Here is a 26,316-nt window from a genome sequence, read left to right as displayed (position 1 = left end):
AGGAAGAAGCTACACTATACTACACTATAATAATGTCTCATCCTTCCTAGTAGGCTGCCGTGTTTTTCCATTTCCATTAGCTGGCTTGGCCACAGGGCTTCTGAATTTTTTAGTTTATTTTTATGTAACAAGAATACAAGGTAGTAAGATCAAGTGGCTTGATGCCTGGCTGATTCATCGCTTTTAGGTTTATTAACTACACCAGTGTGGAGCATTAGAGGGAGGTGGGTAGAGAGAGGGTGGGGTGGGCATGAGATATTATTTGCAGATTCTTTAGCTCCCTATTGTGTTCAGTGTTTAAAAGTGACAAACACCGGTCTCCCCACACTGTAAAATGCAGACAAAATTTCCCTACTTTTGACTTTTCTCAAATACTGGATTAATAAAGTAGTAGTACCATATTAGCAGTATACTAGTAGTAGCCTACTAGTAAACAGTAGAAATATAATCAGCAAGCACTAGAAAAATTCCCATGATGACAACAAAGGGTTTGTACAGTACAGGAGGTAGGAATAAAGGATCTAGTCTAAGATCCTTTTTTGGTCTTTTCTGGCCATGAAAGCCAATGAAGTCTAATGCAGCTTGAAATCCCTCAGGCACACCAAACAAAGTCCCTAAGAGGAACAGCTGTATTGAATTGGACTTAAAAGCCACCGTCCTTGGCACTGGCCAGTAGTGTCTAGTACAGAGATGAGTGGTGTGATTTTCCAATGCGATAAATTATAACCTGCTTCCAGTTTTGACTCCACTATTTCAAATTTATGAGCTGATTGAAAAAAGGGTTCTGATATTGCTGAAATGCAATAAATTGGGCCATGAAGGAATAGGCTTAGCTATGCATCCCCATAAATTAAACTGAGATAACTACATAATTTTTTCAAACATAAAACAGCCTCTTCACTTTCTGAGAACTACAGTCTGATTTCAAAAGCTCTCCTCTGCTGAAGTCTTCCATATCCTGTCCCTAATCTCCTAAGCCATCTCAGCCCCGGAGCACAAATATTAGAGAAAAACAGGGAGATACATTTTCATTCCATGTGCTTCCTCCACTTGGATGTGAATGGCGTTCACAACATTTCAGCTAGCCCATGTGCAAAGGGCATTGTCCTTGGATGCTAACCAAGACTGTCAAGCCATTTTGCTGCTCTCAGAGACTTTTAGCTGCTCACTTGGAGCGTTTTCCACTGAGCAGAGAAGCAGGATATTGGAGTCAAGATTAAGTCCCCCCATCTCCCAGCACTGTATCAAATAAAACCTTCTCCCACCCACACATTGCTATCTCAGCATAACAACAAAAACAACCTGCCAATCTCTCCCCACACAGAAACCTTCAGAGTTTTCATCAAAAGTAAAGGAAAGGTACCGCAAAATTTCTCAAGCACACGAGGCAGAAATTGCCACCATTCCTTTCAAACCATCTGCTGTTATTTTCTTTGAAACCACTGGATGAATCAGATCGGGAACAAGGGAGTGGTTTTTTTCCTGTACCAAAACCACTCTACAAATAAAGACAAATTTTCTCCTCTCTAGAGGACCACTTGTTGGCCAGAACTCTCCATGTTTGCTGAGCAAAAACTTCAGTCCGGAAAGTCAGAGGCAAAACCAAATGGGAGCCTTTAAATGCAGTTGTAGGTATGGGGGAGACTAATCTGGGAAAGGCTATGAACACAAAAAAAAGTAAATTCAAGAAGGGCCTACTCTAAACAGGGACAACAAACCAGACAGGACAATAACTGTGAGATTCAATCTTGATAAAGCTGAGACAGCTAGGGAAAAGAAAAGCATCCAAAACATTTGCACTGACAAGGAACGAAGAGAACTAAAGATGAATATTCAGAGGCTGATGGAAAGAATATGGCAGAACAAGAAACTGAATTTAGGTCTTCCCAGTCCTGGTTATTACTGTAGCCATGGAGCTGTGGTGACTTACTAGAAGCAAGCTGGAGAAATTAATGAATTTTAATAAGGGATTTATAAGGGTCAATTTTTTATCCAAGCTGTAGGGTATGCAGAGTTTTGGGGTATCATATCACTTAATGATGTGTTAAAAAAACACAATATGGAACTTATTTGAACCATTCACATTATTTTAAAACTTTCTCTGTATGCCCCTCTCTAATCTGCAAACATGGACTCAGCCCATGAATTTAGCTGGATCACATTATCCTGCAAGTCTTCATTGGCCACATCCACACTCATGAATAATGAAGAGGTTACAGACCATTCTCAGGACAAGATGTGGCCACACTTTTAAGCCACCCAGCTAAAACCCTCATTGCCCTTCTGCTCCTCAGGTGGCCTTATCCATAACACACATTGTGAACCTGTGGTACCCACCCAAAGCATAGCCAGGCCCTTTCGGGGAAGGTACTGCTCATCCCAGACCAAAAAACCATTAGGGATTTTGCGGGCAAATTACACAGTCTGGACAACTGTGAGCAGGCTACTGAGTCCCTCTCCTGGCCCTCTGCACTTTAATGGTGTAGGTGTAGTTTTTGGGGTACACATCCAGCTGTGCCAAACTGAAGGGCACCAGCATACACATGGATAAAGGTGACACTTAAGTAAGTCATCATAAGCAGCAATAGTCCTTATGGGCATGTTTTTTGCTGAACAGACAAGGTATGAGGACCACGCTCAGTAGATAGAGGATGTTGGAAGATGCACAAGCTTGAACATAACTTTTCTCTTACTTGTGAGTCAGTTAACAAGTTGGGGTTTTTTTTTTTCACAGCCTTCTCTGCTATGAGACAAGATTAATTACAAGCTGTATAGGATTATTCTTTGAAACCACTTTGTCAGTTAATCTTGTTTTTCAGCTAATCTTGTTTTTCAGCTCTGTGCACTATGCTGTGCTGCAAGATGGACAAAACAGAGCCTTTAAGCCCACTGCACTCATTTCTTCTTTGGGTGGTTTTGATGTCATATGAGAGCGTGTATAAATTTCATGTGGTTTTGTTCATGTAAACAGACCTTGGCTGATTTCAACCAAATTTAAAAGGGTGGAAAACTCAGAGATGGTAAATTTCTAAAACGCTTATTAAAATAGGCAGCTGAGTAGAAAGTCCTCTTAGTGAACTTTAACTACCTTTCTAGACATCACAAAACCTACTCATTGGGGAAAATAAAGAAGAGAGGGAAAATATACACAAACATGACCAGTGCAAACCAGTCTTCATTTATTCTATTGCTCATAGAACAAGTACTTTTTACTTTAAATTTAAGTTTCATTGCATCTTTAGCCTTCTGGTATTTCATGCAAATTGTCACACAGGAAAGTACATTAATCTAAGATTTCAAGCCATGACACAGTTCCTGACATTTATATTGAAGTGAAATCTGTGAGGAATATGAAGCCAATTACTAACTGCTATATACATGAGAAATAAACCATGTCATTGTCATTCAGGGTGTTTTAGACCTCCTTTTTTGCTATCACCATAATTTTATAGAATTTATTTGTAATTTGCTGACAGCTTTCTACTATTCAAACTTAGAAACTGCAAAACAGTATTTAATTTATCCAGCTTGGGCATTTTCTATTAATAGTATCTCTGAAATGTAGCCCTCCACTCAAAAACCGCCAACAAATGCAGCAAAAGAACTAGCAAAATGTATATATACACATGTATATAAATATATATGTATATATGTCCTTAGGAAGAGAAAATCTAGGATAAATTATTGAGGTGGAGAGGAAACTTTCCCAACAAGACCTATTATACAATAGCTCCCCTGGGGAAGTGATGAGCACATAATTTCTTGAAATACTGAACATGAGCTTTTTCAAAACCAACAAGTGTGCACTGGAGAGAAAACCTCTAGCAGCAAGGAATTGGACCATTTAATAGTCCTTTCCTGTCTCTACAGTTTGTGAGTCTGTGAAGATCCCTAGGGGCTAAACGAGCCACAGATTTTGACAATGCTTTCCAGTAGTCTGTTATCAGTCACAAGTTACGAAACAGCTGGGGAGTTACTAGAGCAGTTCATGCAATTTCCCAAATCAAGTCAGACCAAGCAACCTGTCACCTCGGTACATCATAGATCCAAGAGTGGAAGTGATTAATACCATGTAATATCTGACTATGCTACCCACACTGGTCTGCTGTAAACACCTGTGCCCTGCCATTAACAAAGACATTGTTCATTAATTCCTTATTAATTTCATGAAGAAAAATCAGAAAAACAAGGATGAAGACAGTCAAAAGTGAGGACACAGGGGAAAGATATTTTTTCCCCAAGCTTTCTGTTCAGTCCACCCCTGTTGACCCCCCTTTTTCCAGGCCCTGGTCTGCAACCAGGTAGACAAGGGCAGCAGCTTGCTCAACAAACAAGCTTGTGTACCCACTGCATGTGGGTTTTGCCTATGAATCACCTTCTGATGTTGTTCCAGTTCTTTTCTGTGCATTTATTAAAAACCATTCCAAGAGTGGGATGGACATCAGACAAAAGATGGCTCAGTAGAAGAAGCTGTAATTTCACATGGAATTGCTTCAGGACTTATCAGTCTGAGGAAACTGCACAGATGTTGTATTTCTAAGCATTAACTTATCACTGAATAGGCACTATTTCAACATAATTTATATTTCAGTCTTGGGATTTCTCTGACAACCTCCTCCAAATCATTTCTAGCTGTTAATGTCCTGTCAGATTTAATGATTCTGGCTTCTCTGACAGTTTTACCCTTAATGTGAAATAAATGCCTTCCTGATGCTTCACTCAGTGTTGCTAATGGGGTGGTAGCTTAAACATTTTTCTTCATGTTTGTCTTTTGGTCTTCAGAGGCTAATCAAACTTGGCCACTGAAGGCCACTAAATGGATCCTGCTGGTAGCACTGAAAGTTAGAGAAGTCTCCTGGCCAGGTGGGACTGCAACAGTCACCGAGGCAGATGTGGAGGGGGATAAATCGCAAAGGAAGCCACTCTTACTGGATAACTAAAGACAGATGAGTTACTTGAGAGACAAAATATTTTTGCCAGAGGAAGTAGAAAGAAGGGAAAGTATTGGGGCTCTTAGGACATCATCACAGGCACAGGATCAGCTGCATTAAGCATAGGCCAGAGGAAGGAAAGTTTTTGCCCGCTAAAACTTCTTTCACTCTATACAACCAAATATCCAGGTTTCACAGTGCACACAATCTAGTCACAGCGCCGCAACCTGAATAAACAGCCCTCACGCACCAACCACAAGGATTAACTATACACACAGAGAGGTTTGGCATTTCTTTACTCAGGCCTTGTAAGAAGTAACATCCTTGACTTAGGTCAGAAATCTTCCATAAGACTGTCCTGATTCCCTCTGCTCCTGTAATGTAGTAGAAAATCTGTTCAAAAGCATCTTTGAGCTACAATTCCCTGATCTATCAAATGCTTGATTTATCGAGACTGAGCCCAATCCAATGCCAGCAGGATAAATTATTGTCTCTGGGAAGTTACCATCTTTGCAAAGACTAAATCTGTTCCTCAGGATTTGTCTTTGCTGGGCTGCAAGTCCCTAGGGACTGATTATTATGGGAAGAGAATAATAGTTAGGCGATTTATCTCCTAGATGTCGATGTAAAGGGAAGCTCCTCCAGAGGCTGTCACCAAACACTCATACCTCTTCTTTGAACAGTACATGGAGCCTAAAGTGCTGACTTCTGTGTCAAATTTTGATGCTTAAAATTAAGTGACATGAATATCTCCCTCCCCACAGTGTCCCTGCTACAGTCAACTTTCATAAGGATCCAGGAAATTTGAGGTCCTTAACCACAGAGGTGGAAGATTGTGTTTCCATCAAGAAAATGGTGATCCAGGTGACACATCTGTATAGAATACTTGAAACATTAGCAGCATCTTCTAATACTGACAGAAGGTAGACATTTCCAAGCCAGACTTCAAGGAGTACAAATTCTCTTCCCCTGTATTATGCAGATTACTGAGGGACGGACATTGTTCTACAAACTTGATGACAGAAAAGCAAGACGCTCAAAGAAGCATTTTCCCCATGGCAAGACTTGATTCCTCCTTATTTGGGCAATTTTTCTGTGCCTACTTAATATGACCGAAACTTCTTTAGAACAAGACAATGCAAGAAAACAAGCTGGCCCAGAGTCACAACATGTGAGGTGGAGAAGGGACTTTTGTCTCTAACACAGCAAATATTTTAGACAACCTCATTTTTCATACTCACTGTTTACTTCTCTGATTTTTTAATCTTTTTTTTTTCCACAGAATAAAATAAGCCAGACCAAAAAAATCTCCCCAAAAACAAAACCTTCTCAAAAGGTCAGAATGAAGAATGATATTTCATACTGCAGGTTGTGGAGCCATAGCATTCCTTTTCAGCAACACCAGAACCACATGAGAAAGTTTGCAAATACCATTTAAGATAGCAGGGAATGAGTCACCTTACATAGGACCTCACTGTCTTATTTAGGTAATACTCGGCTTAGCTAAAATTCTAATAACTGGTACCTGCTACCACTATTAGTAACAAATACTCCATAAGTAAGTTATCCCTTAATCTGCTGGTACCACTGTCAACATTTAATTAATCTGCCTAAAGGCCTGGTGCTGCCTCAGTGAGGTAAAGGAATGTTTTGCCATTTATTTAGAGCTAAAATATAACCCAATTGCCATTTTTAGGCACTTGAACATTGATTTTCCAGATGGGCAACACCATTTGTTTCAACAGCACAGCCAGCTAGCTTGTTTCTAAACAGATTTAGAAGCCTAATTTCTGAGCTGACAACATTTTTTTGTAATGTCTGCAATGTTTAAATACCTGTCACTCCAATGATCCTTGGTCATCATTATTTTTCTTCATTCTGTAAATGCATATTCATGAAATAATTAATTCCCAGGGCACAATGGAGGGATAAACTACTTGTGCTTCACATGCAGTTTATGTATGTGAGAAACTCCAGCTTTACAACTTTTCCTTCCACTTCTTTTCCAATTCAGTCAACCTACTACAAGGGGGATTTGTTACAGAAACCGGTCTGGTACGAAACCTATTCAACCCATAGGCTGTGAATGGAAAATGCTGGTATCTATATGAAGGGCTCACATGGTGTGTCCTTATGTGTTGGCCCATTTTAATCTTCAAATATAAAAGACACCACTATGTGTGTAGTTACTGTTTTGTGATAGAAATAGTCTTTTTTGTGTGTGTGTGTGTGTGTGTCTGTGGTATCAGCAGGAATTTTAGCAATCACTGTAACAGAGTGAAGTAATTTATGTCCACTAGGTCTTGATTTCATACAAATCCTTTCTCAAACTAATTTCTGATTTTGAATCATTTCTTTCAAGAGCAAGAAAAACAAAAAAGTAAAGTTGTTATATTCTTGTGATTCTCCAACAATCAGTAATGCAGAAACATGGGAAATAATAAAAAAAAATTACTTTAAAAAAACCCACATACATTCGCAAACTCCCCCCGTTTGGCCGATGACCACACCCCTCACAACCTGGAGTTCATCCTGTATCCATTTGTTTAAACAACTAAAGAACAATGAAACATTTCTGGACATTCCTGCAATCGCCTTCTATCCATCAGCTCTGGCAGCTGCTTGGCAACTCTTGATTTGGCCTCCAAAGTAAACCCACCCTCTGAAGAAAACACTGCAAACCTCTACAGCCAGCCTGTTTGCCTGCAAAGTGATTAATTTTGAGCGCCTTGAAACCAAAGCCAGTGTGCTGATAACATGAAGCAAACAGAGGGAGCAGCGTGTTGAACAGCTTGGAACGAACTGTTCCTGCTTTGCAAGCCAGGCTGATATTCTCACCACGCATTAGTTTTTCCAAGGAATGGAAAATGAGCACCCTGGGCAAGTTTGAAAGGCTTGAGAGGAGCTCTACCTCGTTATCCACCTCCTCATCTCTGTGATTGTGGAGACACCCTTTTGATAAACGTACATTAAAGCTCTTCATGTTGCTCAAGTCTGAGATCAGTGTCTCTGCTGAAATTCAGGGGTTTCCCTCTCTGAGACTTCCCTGAACATTCCTTCCACTATTCTATTGATAAAACAGGAATATTTCATATAATAACATATACTGATAAGACATGAAGGCTGAGATGAAGAGGTCTCTTATGAAACCCAGTTAAGAAACACTTGCGTTATCGCAACCAGATGTTATTAAACTCACCACAGGAATTACTGGCTTAGGTATGCTGGCCTGTGTTAGGAAGCATTCAAGCCACATAATTAAAACAGTCTCTTTTAGCTTTAAAATCCACAAATCCTTGCAGCTGTTGCACTTGCTAACTCCTTCTCTGGAATTCATATGACAATAACAGTTTATACCATCTTTCCAGAAAAGCGTTTGCAAAGAAAAGCTTAAAAACATCAAGAGAACAAAAGATTCCCTTTTCCTTTAATAATTTTCAAGTCACTATTACAATCTGGAGGTATCTGCCTCAGGATTTATGAGCTATATGAAAAGTTAGCCTACTTACCTACCATGTACGCTTTTATCTCATGCTCATCCCATAGTTTCTGGACATGCCCAGTTGTAGCCAAGGAAAACTTAATTAATCTTGACTTAAGTCAAGGTAAACAATTTAAAGCATTTTAAAATGCTCTCTGGGGCTCAAAAAAAAGCAAACAAGCTTCACTAACGGAATACATGCTTTCATTCCCCAAGCTATTGCTGAGGTTTCTTCAATTTGGTTGAACATCTGTAATGATTTTCCAAAAAGAAAGCAATAACTATTGTTTGTAGCTAGAGGGCTTGATTTCATGTCCCATCCATTTTTCCTGACAGTCCTCAAGATGCTCCTAGGAATGTCCTGGTCTTTTTTCCTTTTTTTTTTTTTTTTATTTTCTCCCCACCCCTTCCTTCACGTATAGCAAAGCACTCTGAGGAATCATGACAGACAGGGAATGGAGGTGTCGCCTGCTTGTTCACTTTTACAAAGCCAGTGTGCCCACAGCATGTTATACACAATATCAGAGGCACACATGGGGATGGTATATCTAGGGTCCCTTTATAATGCTGAGTTCCTCTTGCCTAAGTGTTTTTGGAAGGAGACCAAGATGATGTGTCATTGCAACCAGCTTCTAGCATGCACCTGTGTTTACTTAACGTCAAAACGAAGTCTGGGCTGGACATTGCTGGATAAGGTGTTATCCTCTACAAGCTGGTTAAACTCTTTATTTTCCTTAGAAAAACACTGAAATTAAGTTGTTAAATACAAGTCCTGAATACATTTCAGAGCATACCAAAGGTAATCTAAGTGGGTGGCTTACAGTTCATTGAACTATCACACATTCACTGCTCCCATAGCCTGGAAAGTTTTCCAAGAAATACAAACCAGTGAGGCAGGACCCAGCAAGAAGGTGTCGGAGAGCTGAACGGGACTGCTTACATTGCTGTCAAGACCCAGGCATGACCAAGGGCAAGAGAGGTACCTGAGAAAGGTGCTCACATTGAGGTCGATGAGCTAGGGCCGGAGACCAGCTACAAACAGCAACTTTAAAAGCCTCCAAGGACTTTTGCCAACATTTGGTGATGCCATTGGGAACCCAGTCATGGCTCACAACTTCATCTTTCCTACGTAGATAACAACAGCAACCTGTCTGTGTTTTGTCCTGAACATCAAAAGCACAACGTTCATCACATTAAATTAGCCAATACAGGGTCGTGACTCTCAGAGACACCAGAATACAGCTTCTAAGGGACTCTAAGGAAAAAGTATTATCTGCTGCTCTGTCTTGGGCTTTGGCATCCCGAAAAGAAAAGGTTATGGAAACTGTACCCTAAGCAAAATGCAAAAGGGGTGAAAAGTTGGGGTTTGTTTGTTTGTTTCCAAATACAAAATGAAGGGAATTCCCTGTTGCCTTATACAAGGCTGTGCAGTTCTGGGCAACAAAAGCTAGTGACACTAAATTTCAGTGCTTAGAAAACCATATCTTTAGAAAGCTGAGAAAATTTCACTTTAAAATTCCTAAACAGTCTTAACATTTCCCATGTACAATATCGAGATCATGAGAATAATAGCTGCAAACTGCTTTTCCATGTAAAATCTTTCGAGTGAAAAGAAACACCGAGGTATTACTTGTCCTCTTTCCACTAGATATGGGAAGGAGAAGGAGAATGATTTTAAGGTAGAATTAGATTTTTCTTTCAGATAAAATTCCACGTTCTGTTAGTCATCACAAAGGAAATATGGTGTAAATCAGCCATAGTCGGTTGAGTTCTGCATTCCTTAACTCTGCCTGAATTTGAGTCCTTTGTTATTCACACAAATATAGAAGCCTATAAAGGTCACTCAAAACCAAGCAAGAATGATACATTAGTATATCCTCATCACTGCAAGGTCTCAGCCTATGAAGCCTTTTGGTTTTCTTCTTTATGTTCATTCCCATGCCTGGTTACTTCATAACAATGATTCACTGTCCTTTATTTCTTCACTATTCTTTTATTTCAGAAATGGTTTTATATTAATTTCTCTTCTTCATATTTGATTGATGTTCTCAAATGTTAAAGTTGCAAAAATTATTTTTTAATGAAATATTCTTTAAAAATGAAGGAATTAAAATAATCAGAAAATATCATCCTGGTGGCGTACATATGCTCAATTTCTGAGCACTGTTATTTATTCATTTTGATAAAATCTTTGATTTGAAAAGACTGTTTATCATTATAGTTCTGGCAGGTGACATCTGCCTTTTTTTTTTTGTTTGGGGGTATTTTTTTGAAAATTAACTTACGGGTGCTTTAAAAATGTAAATGTAAAAGATCTCTATGAAAACATAAGATGAAAATATAACATGAAATGTCCTGGTTCTGTGCCATTGCCCTATTCTGGATTAAATATCATTGATTTTGTGGTTTTTTTACTTCATGGTAACTGTGTCCAGGCCATAAAAAACACACACTTCTAAAATATCAAGAAAATTTCCAACATTAGCTGAAGAAAAATTTTCTGTTTGGTGGGGTAGGGTGGGAGCAGAAAACATGTATCTATTATTTCCACCATGAGCTGTAAACTTCAAGTGTCACAGTAACGGGCACTTGCTCAGAAACAGTCCACACATTTATTACAGCCTATAAAAGCAATGTCCTGTTCCCATCCCTTGTTTGCTGTGAGCAGTGAGTGCCAGCACAGTAGCGTTGGTGTCTGATGTACCAGACCAAAACATCCCTTGGCAGAATAATTACCCTGTGCTGAGATCTCTGCTGCCGTGGCTGTTTCACCTCCAGAATGAGAGCTGGCTTGGTCGAAGGTGCGAGCTACACTGGGTGTACAGTGTGAAATACGTGCTGTGACACCAGTCGTATCTCATTTACTGTGCACATCAAGACTTTAGAGTTAAATTTCCGTTTTCTTATTGCAAACAGGGGTTTACTAATGCAAGGAAGCTGTTTGTTTGGAAGAAGATTTAAGCAATCAGCATTTCACAGCAAGCACTGAAGATCTACGCGACTGCAGCATTAGAAAGGTGAGGTTTGGGATTCCTAAAATCTGAAGTTTGATCTATCTGTTCTGGAAAGTGGGAAAGGAAAGAGAATGGGAAAGAAGTTTATCTTCCAAGCTGCCCTGACTTAAATATGTTTGTCCTCCCTGTTCATGGGTGCATAGTCTCTCCCCTCTGCCCACAGAGATGTCAGAAGCTCCTATAAACCTTCCACCTAGCAAAACCCCCGAAAGAGGCTGCTATCATTTGTCATCCTCCTCCTCCTGCAAAACTAACCCTCCGTCCACATGTTCCACTGTACATCACCAAAACAGATAATAAAGACACCAAGAAAGGTTATTTTCTGTATTCTTTTTTCTTCCTGTTTCACACAGCTTCTGTGAAAAAACATGACAGGTTGTTTGAATAAAACATCCTACGTGCTTTCTTTGTTTCATCAAAAGGCTGACAAAGAATGGCTTGTCTGTCGCATCCCTCTTGCAATGTCTCTACTAGGACAGGCTGAGACAGAGGCGTTTTTGGGAGCAACAGTGCTCCCAAGCATTTCTGTATGGCTGGCCGGAACAGCATGTGTGTGCAGATAGATATTTCAGACTGTTTTGATGCACTGCGGGCCAATAACTTCTCTACGAGCCAACCAGGGGTACCAGGGATTTATTACAATTGAGGCTTGGCCAGTGGGTGTCACTAAAAATTAGCTGTAAGGGAAATAAAACAAATAAAAAAAAAAAAAAAAAGAAAAAAACATGGGGGCAAGAGAACCTGAATATTGAAAAAGCATTTCAGAACTTATTTTTGGCCCCAAGCCTTGTTTTGAATCCTTCCTTTGGTCAAACAATGGCAATGAGATCAGAGCCAGGCATCCAGTGCCCACTAATTACTATCTGGACTGACGCTTGCAGTGAATAGCTGGTAGGAGGCCCGGATTGGATGGGAAATGATTTTGCTGAAGTATCCCGCGTGGATTCCCCGGTGGTGGTGGCATGTTTCTTTATGGGCTTCCTACGCTGCTCTCCCTCACGCAGTGGGGGAACGCAAGCCAGGTGACTCACTGAGATTCTGCCCCATGTTTACTGTGACGGCAACAGTCCCCTCTCCACAGGGACTTGCTCACCGTGTGGAGCCTGATTTTCCCAAGAGCGTCTCAAAGGGCTAATTTTAAATTAACAAAAGCTTTGGAAGGCAGGGAGAAGGGAAGGGGGAGGGGGATTTCTTGCAGGAGGAAAGAGATGGCAGAAATAGACTCCTTCCTTTTTCCTTTCTCTTGTCCAAGATAAGGAAACATCACATGCTAAAGGCAATTTAAAAACAACTTAAAAGGCAGATAAATTTAGTTGCAAGTATTCCTCTGGGTGGACAATCGAGATATAGTACGAGTCTTGAGCCAGAAGGTTTTTAGGAAAAACTACCAGTGGTCAAGGCAAAGGGGCAAAAATCAAGGAAATACTGTTCATATTAAAACTACCATAGGCCCAGGTCATAAACCCCTTTAGGGGAAAGATGGTCCAGTAGTTAACACAATGGACTTTAATTTATGCATTCGACCCAGGTCTCCTGCTCCAGTCTAGGCTTCCTCTCTAACTGTGACAAAGTCACTGCAACTTTTCTGTGTTTCATTTCTCCACTCGTAACCTAATGATATTAACAGGAAGATGGCTAGGACCAACATACGAACAGCTACGCGCTTTGCTGAAATTATCATTGCATCAGTAAGAAGTTGCACCCAGATCTAAAGAGGCCTATTGTACCCTGCAAAAAACAAGGTTGGAGGATTTCATTGGGGAGCTCAGATAGTCCTGTTACTTTCCAATTCATGGTCCAAGTTTCTAACTAATTGATAAAGACTAAAACATGTAAGCCCTGCAAACTGGTCCTGTAGATGATGAGATTTGCTTCCTGAGCACATGAAGCCAGTGGCATGCTTTCATTGTGTGTGTCCTGGAAAGCTGGAAGTCAACTCATTTGCCCATGGAAAGGGGAAGCTGAATTGGGATGCCTTGATATATTTTGCTTGGAGGTGTCCTTCTGCAAGAAGGTGTGGACTGGCACATGATGAGCAGCAATGCGTAATCTTCAGAAAGCCTAAGAGATGTCCTCTATCATATTAAAGAGTTCACATTCCAATTCTATCAAGACTCAAACTCTTTCAAATCTTTAAAAGAGTGAAGAAATTTGTTACTTGAAGAGATAAAACCTGAAGATGATGAACGAGTTTCACATCAGGCTACAGGCTGATGGTTCTTCTGTAAAAACTTGAAGGGACTTGTAGCTCTGAGGCAGAGGGATGCCATCAGAAAATGACACTGGCAACGATTCAGTAGAAGTAGAGGTTTTGCATACAAGGATTATAGCAAAGCCCCCTCTTTTTATGTCTCTTGCCAACTGTCTTGCTACTTTTATCGAGTGTTTTCTCAGTGGTCTTTGGGTTATTTGGAATCTGAGCCAACTTCTAAAGTTTGATGGGCCAACAAAGATACTCTATCCATTATTGTGGTGAACATGTATCAACCACAGGTCAGCACTAGCTTGAGGAAGTCTGTATAATGCTCCATCGCACTAAGTAAACATGTCTTTAATCTCTCTGTACCATCTGGAAAATAATAATATTTCTTTGATTTTTCCCTTTTGATTTTCTTTTCTGTTGAGATTACAAGTATTAAAAGGCAAGCGCTTTCTGTTATTACACAAGGATACATGAACGCGAGTATGACAAACAGGCCAAGACCTGTTCCTTGGCCCTGAAGGCAAGTGGCGTAATTAATCTCATGGCCATATGGCTAAACTTTCCTCCATGTGAAAAAAAGCATAGCCTCACCCATACTGCCTACTGGGAACAGTCTCTGATTTGTGGTATTACTTGAACCATCTCTGAGCATTGTCTGGGAAAAATTACATGGAGCAGAACTATTTCAGGGATGGTGCTAACAGTTGATCACTATGGAAGATTGCAGGTTGTCATGGTTTAACCCCAGATGGTAACTAAGCACCACGCAGCTGCTCACTCACTCCCACCCACCCAGTGGGATGAAGGAGAGAATCAGGGAAAAAAAGTAAAACTCGTGGGCTGAGACAAGAACAGTTTAATAGAACAGAAAGAAAGAAACTAATGATGATAATAACAACAATAATAAAATAAAAATAATAATAAAAGGATCAAAACATACAAAACAAGTGATGCGCAATGCAATTGCTCACCGCTCACCAACAAATGCCCAGTTAGTTCCCGAACAGCGATCCCCCCCCAGGCCAACTCCCCCCAGTTTATATACTGGGCATGACATCACATGGTCTGGAATACCCCTTTGGCCAGTTTGGGTCAGCTGCCCTGGCTGTGTCCCCTCCCAAATCCTTGTGCCCCTCCAGCCTTCTTGCTGGCTGGGCATCAGAAGCTGAACAATCCTTGACTTAGTCTAAACACTACTTAGCAGCAACTGAAAACATCAGTGTGTTATCAACATTCTTCTCACACTGAACCCAAAACACAGCACTGTACCAGCTACTGGAAACAAAATTAACTCTATCCCAGCCAAAACCAGGACACAGGCCATCCCTGGTCTTCTTTACTTTAACAGCATAGACCAAATCCAAGCGTACAATGCCCAAGACAAAGGGCCACAAGGTTGATTAGGGCCTGTAGGTATTACCATAAAAGAAAAAAAAAAAAGCATGTATTTTTCCAATTGACTTTTTGATTTGGCTTCCAGTAATTCAAATCACTAGTCACGAACACCTCCCTGAAGGAAAATACCAACTCGAAGGCAGTCTCTACACAATCACTCCTTCAGCGGATGTTCTAGTGCATTCCCAGCCATTCTCTGCAGGTTTTCCAGCTCTGGAAAATTAGCACAATATGTTACACCAGCGCATGAGAGGAAAATGCCGTTGAAGAACATGACTCTCTTGACCGAACAGCGGAGGTGTGTATTGCTTGGCTTGTCTATCGTGCACTCCATTGGCGTCTTTGAAGCACACGACTGTGAAAGCAACATTGCTCAGATAATCCTTCCCAAGTGTAGTGAGAAGGAACTGCTGGTGCCACAGAGCAAAAAAGATTTCCAAAGATTGATTCTAATTTCCTGATTTTTTAAAAAGAAATTGCTCATCTGTGGCTATTCATGTTTGCACCCTTTGCTGTCTCCAAGAGCAATATTTTCTGAGGTACTTTTAATGAACTGAACAGCCTCTCAAAGGCTCATGAGAGACAGAGAGACTATTAGAGACAAATCATTTCACTTGATTATGCGTCACAAGATTTTGGTACATTCTTAACAGAAAAGAACACAGCAAAGATTGATCCTCCTCCCACTTAAATCAGTTGGACTTTTTCTCTAAGGTGGTATCAAATCCAGAACATATTAATTAGAAATGTGTTTTGATGAAATGTTGTTATGTAGTGCGAGGCGTGTGACCAGAAAAGCAGATTAGGTTACAGGAGAGACATAGCTGGAGGTGACTTCCAAAGGGAAAAAGGCCAGGAGAGGTCAAGGTGGTAGATTTGAAAATGGAGAGCTCACCAAGGAACAAGAAGGGGAATCCACACAACCTCAGCCTCACTTCTCGTGGGGGCTTGGACCCTTCTGACTTGCAGGACATAGTGCCATAACCCCACCTACATTCTCAATAGCTTTGCCAATAGATAAAGTCATTTATTTATAATGAACTATATTTCATGTGCCTTGGCAGAAAAGCACATAGTTGCTGAACAGTTGGGAAAGTGTTTTGTCAGAGACAGTCTGGTTGAAGACTTGCTTATAACACTGTTTTCTAGAGCTCTGTTAGGCTACTTTTCTCATTTACCATCTGCTCTGGTTTTGCTGTTTTGTTTTCTTTAATTATTATTTCTAATCTGTCTAAAAGAGCACTCTTCCCCAAACCCAAATAAAATTTTCAAAATTCTTAATTTAGTCATTCAGCAGCAAATTCGTGCAATTACCAACAGGTAACATGGTCTTGATAGCAGGAAATTTCATAAACTCCTTTGACAGAAATCACAAGAAATCGTCTGCACTTCTAGGTACAGTCTGTGGTTTGTCTTCCAGTGGATCTCCCACTTCCACTCTCTCTCTCTTTCTGAAAGCCAAATATTGCATAGAATTTGAATCACTAACATAAAGTGCAATGTTGTCAAGGGTTCATTCACAAGGTATAGATTCAGTCCAGAGAAAAACAGACTTTCCTTTCTGCTCTATCCTTTTGATGATAAACTACTTTTGAACAAGTTAAAACCCATTTAAGTTTTCATCTGTACCTTTACTGATAAGTGAAAAATTGACTAACTCATGAAATAATGTTTTTTCTTACATGTTTTCTTTCTTTGGTACAACTGAGATTTGGCTAGGACAGAATGTCAATCTGCCAGAATTAGGCGGAAGGCGTAGGATTCGTGGTATTTCAGACCCAGTCAACACAATTAAGCAAGCTTTGTTCTATTTTAAATTCACAGAACACATCGATCACCTTAGAAGTAACTTCCAGAAAGTTTTGTTTTGTTTTGTTTTGTTTTGCTCTTAAACCATGCTAGTTCCAGGCTGATTTCCAGAACATTTAAGTTTCAAACCTGAATAAGAACTGAGGAATCATCTGAGCTGAACTTCCAGGTCCTTGACAAGACGTACCTGTTGAGAATAATAGACAGATGTTCTCCACACACAGAGTTCTGTTTAGCTTGAGGCCTCCCTGTAATATCTTCTTCTGTCACTGCAAAATTAATATTTTCAGCAGTTACTAGCCTCTTTAGGAGAAAAGTAGAGCAAAAATCTTCAACAACTGTGACCAAGCTTGTTAGGCAAATGAAAAATAAAATACTCTAAAAAGCCCTCCGATGTTCCAACAGTGCTCATCTATGCTCATGTAAAAAAATCTCAGATGCCTACATCAAAAATATGAACCATTACTCTATCTGTGTTTTGCTATTCGATTGTAAACTCATTCAAACAATATCAGGTTAAATCTAACTAAGCCTTTTCAGAGCTATAATAACCCCAAAGAAAATTACATCCTCAGCTTGCTGACAGGAGTCTTAAGGGTCAGAACTCTAAATTCCATCACTTTGGTGTAGTGCCAGGGATTTGGGAAAGAAAAAAAAATAAAAAATCAAGTAAGCTTCATATGAGTCTTAACAGATGCAAATAATTTTACTAAAACTAAACTGTTGCCTGGGACTATGTGTACCCTAGAGTCTCATCCATGTTCTATTCTGACATGTAACATGCTTTATTCTGGCATGTAAAATAAAACCTAATGAGAAGTTACCATAGATTTATGAGAAGAGAAAGGAGAATATTATTTTTATTTCATTTCTGTACTGTTGTGGAGCCAGTAAGGGATAACAATGATATGTGCCAGATACTATGATGTACAGCTTAGACTGTGGTTACTGAGCATTGATTATTATATCATATCAGCAGAAAGACATGGAAAAAGAATAATTACAAGGCATCTTCTGGGTTGCTGTACCCTGAGTTTCAGAAGATTTTTTGTATCCATTATGAATTTAACTGTTTATTTACCTACTAACTCTTAATGCTTCAAAATTACAAAGCAGGCTTCCATAGTACAATATATATCAAGTGAGATGCTTATACCTGTGGGAAAGTAAATGTTCAGGAAGAAAATCAGGTCATTTTTCTTGAGATGTTTGTGTTTGGAATAAAGCATCAAACTCAGGAAGCCCAATTTTGGTGGTGTTTTTTTTCCTGCTGGTGATCTAACACTGGCACGGACTCTTTTCTGATATTTCTCATGCAGCAGAAATATGTCTTCCCTTACAGTTTGCAACTGAATATTTACAATTTAGCTTGAGGAATTTCCTCAGGTATTATTGTGCTTTAAGAAAATTGTTCAGACAGCACTGGCACAATTTGCTGAAGGTGGCAGAAATAAGCAGATCCTGCGAAATGTTTTGCTCACCTAGGTTGTTAGTAGAGGAAAACCTGGGACATTGGGATTCAAAGCATGGAAGTCAATCACTCAGACTCCATTATCTGGCAACAAGCTCTTATTGCTTTCATGACCCAATTCTTAGAGGAGAATGTGAAATCTGAATAATTTTTTTGAAATAATCTCTCTCTGTATATTATTGGAAGCATAAGGCAACTATACCATAACCTGGACACCTCAATCAGATTTTTAAATAGAAATGGGATCAATCTGGTCCATTGTTTTTAAGCACAAAGGTAGAAAGTGAGGGAGTCCTGTCATTATAAAGCCAGTCCCTATAGCTCTCATTATCTTGACAGTTGTAAAATTGTGAAAACCATTAAAAAATGTCATTAGTTTTCCAGAAATGTCTTTTAAAAGGGGGGAGCTGGGATGTCTTGGGGATTCTCGTATTAAAGTGAACTGTGCGTGACAGGTTTTTGTTCTCTTCTCAGTTCTTATCTTACAGAATAAGCCTAGGGAAAGGTTGATTAAATGCCGCAGATACAGAGTAATGATTCTTTTTGCTCCTTGGCATGAGAAGGCTCCGGGATTATCCACTCCACACGGCTTCCCTAAAAGGAGAGGAGAGCATGTGGTGCTCTCTATAAATTGCTTCCCAGGGAATGTTAAGTGAGCATTTAGGCAGTAATGATTCTCTTGTGCCTCCTTGGGCAGGGAAAGGTCCCGTTTGCTCTGGCCCAGAATAATTTTTCAGCACGTTTGCCTTGGTAGCAGCAGTGCTTTTTTCACATGCCTATTTTCTGGTGAATCAGTGATTTGGTTGTTTTAGTTCCAAGTTTTCTTAATGTTTTCTTTTCTTTTTTTTTTTCCTATGAACCTTGGTAAACAGTTCTTCATTTGTTAGGTCCTGACTGATTGTTTTCACCTGGCTGATGACTCTACATTTTTCCTTCTTTGGTAAACACTGCATGGATGTAGCAATTCATTCCCTGTTGCAACACTTTTCACTCTAATTAACTGATAAAAAGAATATCTTGGTGTAGCTTATTCTTTAGTCAAATGGCCACAGTTTTTTATATCAAATGAACAGAATTTTTCTGTTTAAATCAAGGCTGTATTTTGTCTAGGAATCTGTAACTGCTCACCTAATTAATCCATCTGGAAGTGGCCATATGATCATTTGTGTGGGGGAACCACCCATCATTGACCATGATCCTCAACTAAGCACTGACAGTGCATCGTGGCTATAAAACTAAGTGCAGCTGAACTAGGCTAGCCCAATGGACTAACACACAGATCTTTGACTTCCATTGGCTTACACGCTATTTTGTTTATTTTATGCTTTGGGAGCTACCAAATTAAGAACATATTCTCAATTATGGAGTTTTATTTGATTGCACATACCTCAAAGCTGATTTTTTTTTTTTAAGTGAAATCCTATTCATTATGAACTCAAATCATATTGATTTCAACAGGAATGGAATTTTACCTGTAAAGCCTTTTAATGGGGTATGGAAATTCTAAATGGAGTTAGTTTCTTTCGTTCCTTGTCAAAACCCTTTTTTTTCCTCAAAGAAGCAGATGGGTAGAAATGCAGTCAGCCTCATCAGTTGGTCATTAGAAATGTGTAGGCCTGTAAGGCTCTACTATGAATTACTCTACACATCTTATGCCAATATTGGCAAGAGGTATTTAAGACATCATGATACTGATGAATACTGAGAAGTATTTAAAGGCAAATCAGAAGTTCTCTGATTAATTCTCATAGAAATGTTCCATTTCTAACTTGACAATATCCACTCAAACTCACAAGGGAAATTTTTTTGATTTTGCAATGAGACCCTTCATATTAGAGAAGGAAGGTGTCAGTTTTATTCTCAAACTCCATGTTGTTAAGAAATAGGAAAGGAAAAATAAAACTCAGTCAACAAGGATTTTTCCCCAAATCCTTAAGCATATCAGGACAGAAAGAAACATAAGACAATTAGATGGTGATACTTTATATGTCCTTGATTTGAAGTTATGTTCTTTCTTCCTTGCATTTCACTTCACCTTGCTGCAATCATGTGTATTGCTGTTGTCATTATATTTTTTCTTTCATTTTCAAATTACAGAAGTGCAACCAGGATGTTTTGGTTATTTACTTTCCTTTTTTTTTTTTTTTTTTTTAATTTTTACATATATCAGTATTTTCCTAAATATTCAACACGGACTTGGCTCTCCTTTTGCATATTTACTGTGAGTTTCAGAGTGAAAGCAATTAGAACATCACAGTTTGTTCATCTGTTTATTTTAAATGGGATTCTGAATCAGTAGTATGGAACAGCTGAAAAATTTCTGAGATTTATTCTTTTTCTCCCCATCAGCTTAGAGCTCCACTGCTCTAAGCAAATGAAGTTTGCTTGGAGCTGTTCTGTTTTGTAACTTGCTGTGCTCAGGGATCATTTAAAGAGTTTGCCCTCCCTGAACTTCACAGGTACAGGGGTTTGATGAAGAAAATGATTAATTTTGTGTGCTGTGACTATCCTAGCACAACTCCCTGCTGTTGTCTACTTACATCTTTATATTGGGACTCCATTAATTTCAGGTGTCTTTTCTCTTGCTTGCTTCCCCAAGCTTAATAAACTGCACCGTTCCATCAAATATTAACAAGTTAATAATAAATTGTAGTGTCATTTACAACATGGGTGCATTCAGAAAGAACTGCACAATCTTAAGTGGGGCTGCCACATGCTGTTAATTTTGCATAAAGCAGCAGTTTTGTACTTCAGCTCTGGAGAATGTTAGGGGCATTCACAGTTCTCACTCCTAATTTACACAAAGGGCAACTGCAGCATGGCTTAGTTTATTTGTTATAGTAGCAATCATTTTGGCACATGCTGGCACTGCCACTGAAAGCAGAATAATGTCACCAGAGGCCGTTTCCTACACACTACACTGGAATTGCTCAAAAATCTCAGCTGGAAAACAGCCTGCTGAGGCCTGAGATCATAAAGGGCTTCTCGTGCGTAAATGACACTGATCCTGGTACTGGAACGAGTAGTTAAACCCTCCGCAAGCTCAGAAAGAGCATGGAGAAAAAGCCCAGAAAATTACACTTGATTTTGTAATTTTCTTCTATTTTTTTCCACCAGCCTATGCTCTGCACACAGATGACACTGGCTATGATCCATGCGTAGAAAGGGGAGGGATTAAAAAAAAAATCTATACTGTTACAGTTGCAAGCAGAGAGTTCCTTGAAGCATTCTCTGAAGTCACAATTCATCTTGTATGCTGTGCTCCACTTTCAGAAGTGTATTTGTATTTTCCTAAAGTAGCTGTAAAAGGCAGGTCAGGAGGAGGCATCTGTTCATCTGACCCTAAAAGTTGTGTAGAGTGATGAGTTCAGACATAACGTTTCAAGAATAAAATTAAAAGTGACAGCTTCCACCACAAGAGGAAAACAGCATTTACCAAAATTATGTTATTCAGGTATCAATCTGTGTTATGGGTGCTCAAGATCAGACCATCACTTCACACACACGCTCACAGCCTGAGACAACCATATGTCTTTCATGAGGGGATGAAAAAGCAAAGCTCTCTCCTTCATTTTGCTCCATTTTTGGTATACAGTGGAAAACAGACTAGTGTGGCAGTAAATAAAATGCAATTTTACTTTAATCTGAAGGGACACTTGTTTTTAAACATAGCAGTGATTACAAGAAACATGACAGCTGTGGTTTTGGCACAGAAAATGATAAGATCTTCTGGATAACTATCACTTTCCCTATCTGCATGGTTTGTTTCTCCAGTTGTTCTCTGTTTTCACGCTTAAATTTTTTATCTGATTTGCAGACTTATATAGCACAGCAACTGGACATGAGTATAAGAGCCTTCCTAGGAAACCACGATGGAGATGTGTTTATTAGCTTGTTCATTCAAAAAAAGTCCTTTATTTTCAAATCCTGAGCAATAAACTGAAAAGCACAAACCACAGATGAAAATAAAGGTAATGCACTGGTAAACAGCAGGTAAGCACATCTAAATATAAAATATTCCTGAACATGAAGAACAGAAGAAGAGAGTAGATGTACATTCACTGTAAGATCATAGGCAGTGGCTTCACTTCAGATTTTGGTCACAGACTAAAGTTATCCATGATATAAATTCTCTTTGCTTGAATCTGCCTAGATGATGAATGTTTTCTGGTAAGGTGAATCTTTTTATATCACATGCCATTAAAAAGCACAGCAAAGCAGAACCTGGTATTAGTCAGAGTTTTACTGGGATGCCATGGAGTTAAGAATCAATAATAAAATTGCCTAGTTCAGGTACCTGACATTTAATTTTGGATTTGTGATTAATATTGGATGTGAGGCACAACATACTGGTATGGCATTTCATAACTGTGGCATTTCATAACTGTTCACCTTTATTATAGAAAAGGTGCTAGGAAATATTAAATCAGAGACCCATTGGTCCATTGCACAGATGTCAGATCTGTAGAGACATGGAGAACAAAATCATCTGAATTGTTTAGAAAGCAAGAAGTCAGAGAGATGACCTCATGGAGGGGGGAAATTTGAAACCTGCTCAGACCAAGAGCAGTGGTGATGTGACTTCACATATACCTAGAGTGGAATGAAGGACAAGAGGCGATTTCCTCACGTTGCTGAACTCAACACACTATGTCCTACAACCCCTTTCAGGAACTTTTGTTGTTGGAGGAGAAAGTTCCTATCCCATAGATTCAGAGTACAGAAAGGCCTCAAGGGGTTGTAGTTGTCCAGTAGTTCTGTTAAAAGCCCCCAAAAGTACTACCATTAAATTTATTTCCTTTTTTTTAATAGCTTAAAATATGTTTCCAGAAGCTTGGTGCCTCCCTTAGTGCCTTGCATCACGTTATGTGATTAAAAGCTAATCACCACAAAGACCAAAGTTCAGTGGGGGTTAGACAGACAACAACTGGGGAAGGCACAGGTCAGGATGACAGATGTTAGAGGCAGCTGGATCCAAAAGCCAGTGGATGCGAGGCTGACACAGCTCCATGTCCCTAGGTTCAGCCGGCTGTGAGGTTCAGCCTGTATTCCCAACAGGCGTTGGGAATACTCACAATCTCTCCAGCAACTGCTTCAGACCTCCAGACCCTCCAGTTGCCAACTTGTTGACCCCCTGGTCCCTCCAGTATCTGGCCCCAGGGCCATGGTCTCTCCCATGCCCAGCTCCCAGACCTCTTAGCCTTCTTGCCAGCTCATCTGGTTGGAATTTTGCTGACAAATTAGGTATACCCACGTGCACACACACACGCACGGGGCTGCAGTTCCTCAGGGAAACACTCACACATCCCGATGTTCCTGGTTCCTGGTGCCACAGACACACGAGCGCTGTGAGCCACGGCCCCTTCTCCAGCCGCTGGTACTCAGACCCCATCCATACACACATGTGCACGCAGTATAGGGAGCCCCTCGGCCAGGAAAATATTTGGAAATGGAGTTCAATAAGGAGACAGGACAGACTGAGAGCAAGCACAGAGCACAGCCAGCCCTGGTTCATACACGTTCAACTGCTTTTATCCCCTTATCTCTCTGTTTTCCCACCCTTGCTCCTCCCCAAGCCACATGGATTGGTCCTTCCCCCAAACATCCTATGATAAGTCTCACGTACCCTCACAATTCCCGTAAAAACAGCCCACAAGAAGTTTTACACAATCCTCAAGTGCTCCTCCCTTGCATCCCACTAGGAGTCCTGTTCCTGTGAAGGCAGCAAACCTGCAGCTTTCAAGGCCACCTGGGAAGAATTTCTTCGGCCAAGCCAAGCCATCTTGGTGGGTCGCAGCCTTGACCACGGGCTGATGACCCTCCCTGGGTAGCCCCAGGAGAGACTGAGTCAGAGTAGTCCATTGGCACTAATTGCACTATTGGGGTTCCTCCACCTATTGTAGTTCCTCAACTCCTCGACGAGCCTTTGTGTTTATGGTGATTTAGCTCTTCATCACATATGCTAATGGATTAGGCAAACATCCTGCCTGCTGCCTAGTTTATTGTTCTTCTGGCCAGCCCTCGCATGGCACCAAGCATGATTTGGCCACCTGCTGATCCGAAAATATCATGCTCTGCTGCTCCCCATTGCCCAGGCTGCATTAAGCTCCCAAGGTCTGGGGAACCCTGTCTGGCCAACATCGCGTTGTGCTCTCTTCCTTTCAGCCACCCGCTTCTCCTCACCCACATCTGTGAAGGTTTTGAGATCCTATAAAACCTTCCCGATACACAGTTTCTGTCTCATTTGTTATTGTGTGCCTTTCCCTTTGGCTCCTTCCCTCCAATTAAGACACTAGGCTTTCCTCCGGGTTTCCTTCTTATTCACGCTGGGTCAAAGATATGTGATGCCTGCAACTCTGCCCCATTCACCTCCCTCCTCAAAACTCCTTTTCCCTGGAAGACTTACCAAATCAGCTGGTGAAACATCTTCTCTACCCCACTGTGAGATGTAAGGGCAAGAATGAAGAGATCAGTGAAAAAGAGCAGTAACTCTGCTTTATCAAGCAGATATTCTAGATTTTGCAGATTGGTTTTAAAGCAAAGAAATCGATTTTGACGCAGGATACACATGAAACATCTTCCCTTTCGCATACCTGGTAACAAACATGAGGGTACATAATCTCTTCCTTCCAGATTCATTCCAGCAGCCACAGGATCTGCACAACACTTCTGCTGCCCCCAGGACCGACCACCATCGGGGCAAAGCAAAGAAAGAGCCTCCCAGAGCTGCGTATCATAAAATTCAGCAGCACCCCAACATACATTCTCGAAAGCTAATACTTTGAAGACCCCAGTAAGAACAGATTGTTCGGTTTCTCTCTTTATTTTACCAGCCGTTGTAGCGTATATTTTTTCCGTACTCTTTGATGCTTTACTAGAGCACGGACTACGCTCTGAAGGTGTGGCGATACTACAACTCAACAGAAGTCAGAGGATTTACGCAGTCTGAAGACCTGGCCCTACATTTCACCTTGGCCTTTCCAGCATGCTGATTTAATTTAACCCAAGGCCAGGAATTAAAATAAAAAACAACAATTCATGCCTGGTTACATTTGTGCTTGTGACCTACGCCTGTCTGAACAGGAGTTGGACAGGACAAAGCACAATGCACTTCCTTGTTTTTATTGCTTTCATTCACTTCATGTCATGCCAAAGAAGGTTGATTTAGGAAGTTCTAGTAATTAACTGCTGATGTTTTTGACTGCTGTTCCCAAGAGACTTACAATGACTTGTAATGGTTGTTCTGTAGGAAACTCTTTCTGGAATGATTGTAGATAACACATATTCTCCGTATGGCTTTACTCTTACTTGATTATTTTTTTAAGCAAGGAACATAATTTTTCCTTTAAACAAAAGTCACCTGTTCCCTGCATCCTGGAAACCTCATAAATCACCCTTCTCCTCTTGGACCATGCTGACATTTTGCTGTCAGAGTCCACAAAAGAAAGAGGCTTCCTAATTCAGTTACACATTAGACATAGGATATGTAAAGTGGGCAAAACAAGCAAGGAGAGAGTAAAAATTAGTGCTGCCTTTATACTGCAGGTTATGAAGTGCCTTTCAGTGCTCTTAGCAGTTGAGAAAACTCAAAAGGAGGAAGCACAGGAGCAATGTGTATTTGGAAAGCACAAGTTGTTAGAAGAATTTAAATCTAGGCTGGTGCTATTAGAGGAGACTCTAACAGTTCCCGACATCGTCTCATGGCTGTTTAGTCTTTCACTCTTCAGGATGTTTCCCTGTATTTTTAATTCACTGTTCTGCTAAACATTAATGGATGCCTTAGCCCTGTTGCATAAAACCTAATGAATTCCACCCAAAATGAAAAGAAATATAATAATTATCATTCTAATTCCTCTTTCTGCGCCTTCTGCTACTCATACACACATGTATTTCTCAAAGCATATGGCATGCAGCTGTCAGACACCTATTTTCTCTCTCAGATGACTAAACAGTTGGGTATCCATAGCTATATTTCATAATGTAAAAAAAAAAGGCTGATTTTCAGATTTTCA

The 26,316-nt window shown here is 40.2% G+C and overlaps 1 long non-coding RNA gene across 1 annotated transcript; it reads right to left on the bottom strand.

The window, feature by feature from the left end:
• Window positions 1-14,380: 14,380 nt before the first annotated feature.
• LOC138688565 (uncharacterized) lies at window positions 14,381-25,251 on the bottom strand. The gene is made up of 3 exons (XR_011327440.1): window positions 24,898-25,251; window positions 17,021-17,102; window positions 14,381-16,471 (listed from the first exon to the last, which is right to left on the bottom strand). It is a non-coding gene; the product is annotated as an uncharacterized lncRNA (long non-coding RNA).
• Window positions 25,252-26,316: the final 1,065 nt, after the last annotated feature.

Source organism: Haliaeetus albicilla, chromosome 2 (genome assembly GCF_947461875.1).
Source record: "Haliaeetus albicilla chromosome 2, bHalAlb1.1, whole genome shotgun sequence".
Lineage (NCBI taxonomy): Eukaryota > Metazoa > Chordata > Aves > Accipitriformes > Accipitridae > Haliaeetus > Haliaeetus albicilla.
This window is presented reverse-complemented; position numbering and strand designations above follow the sequence as displayed.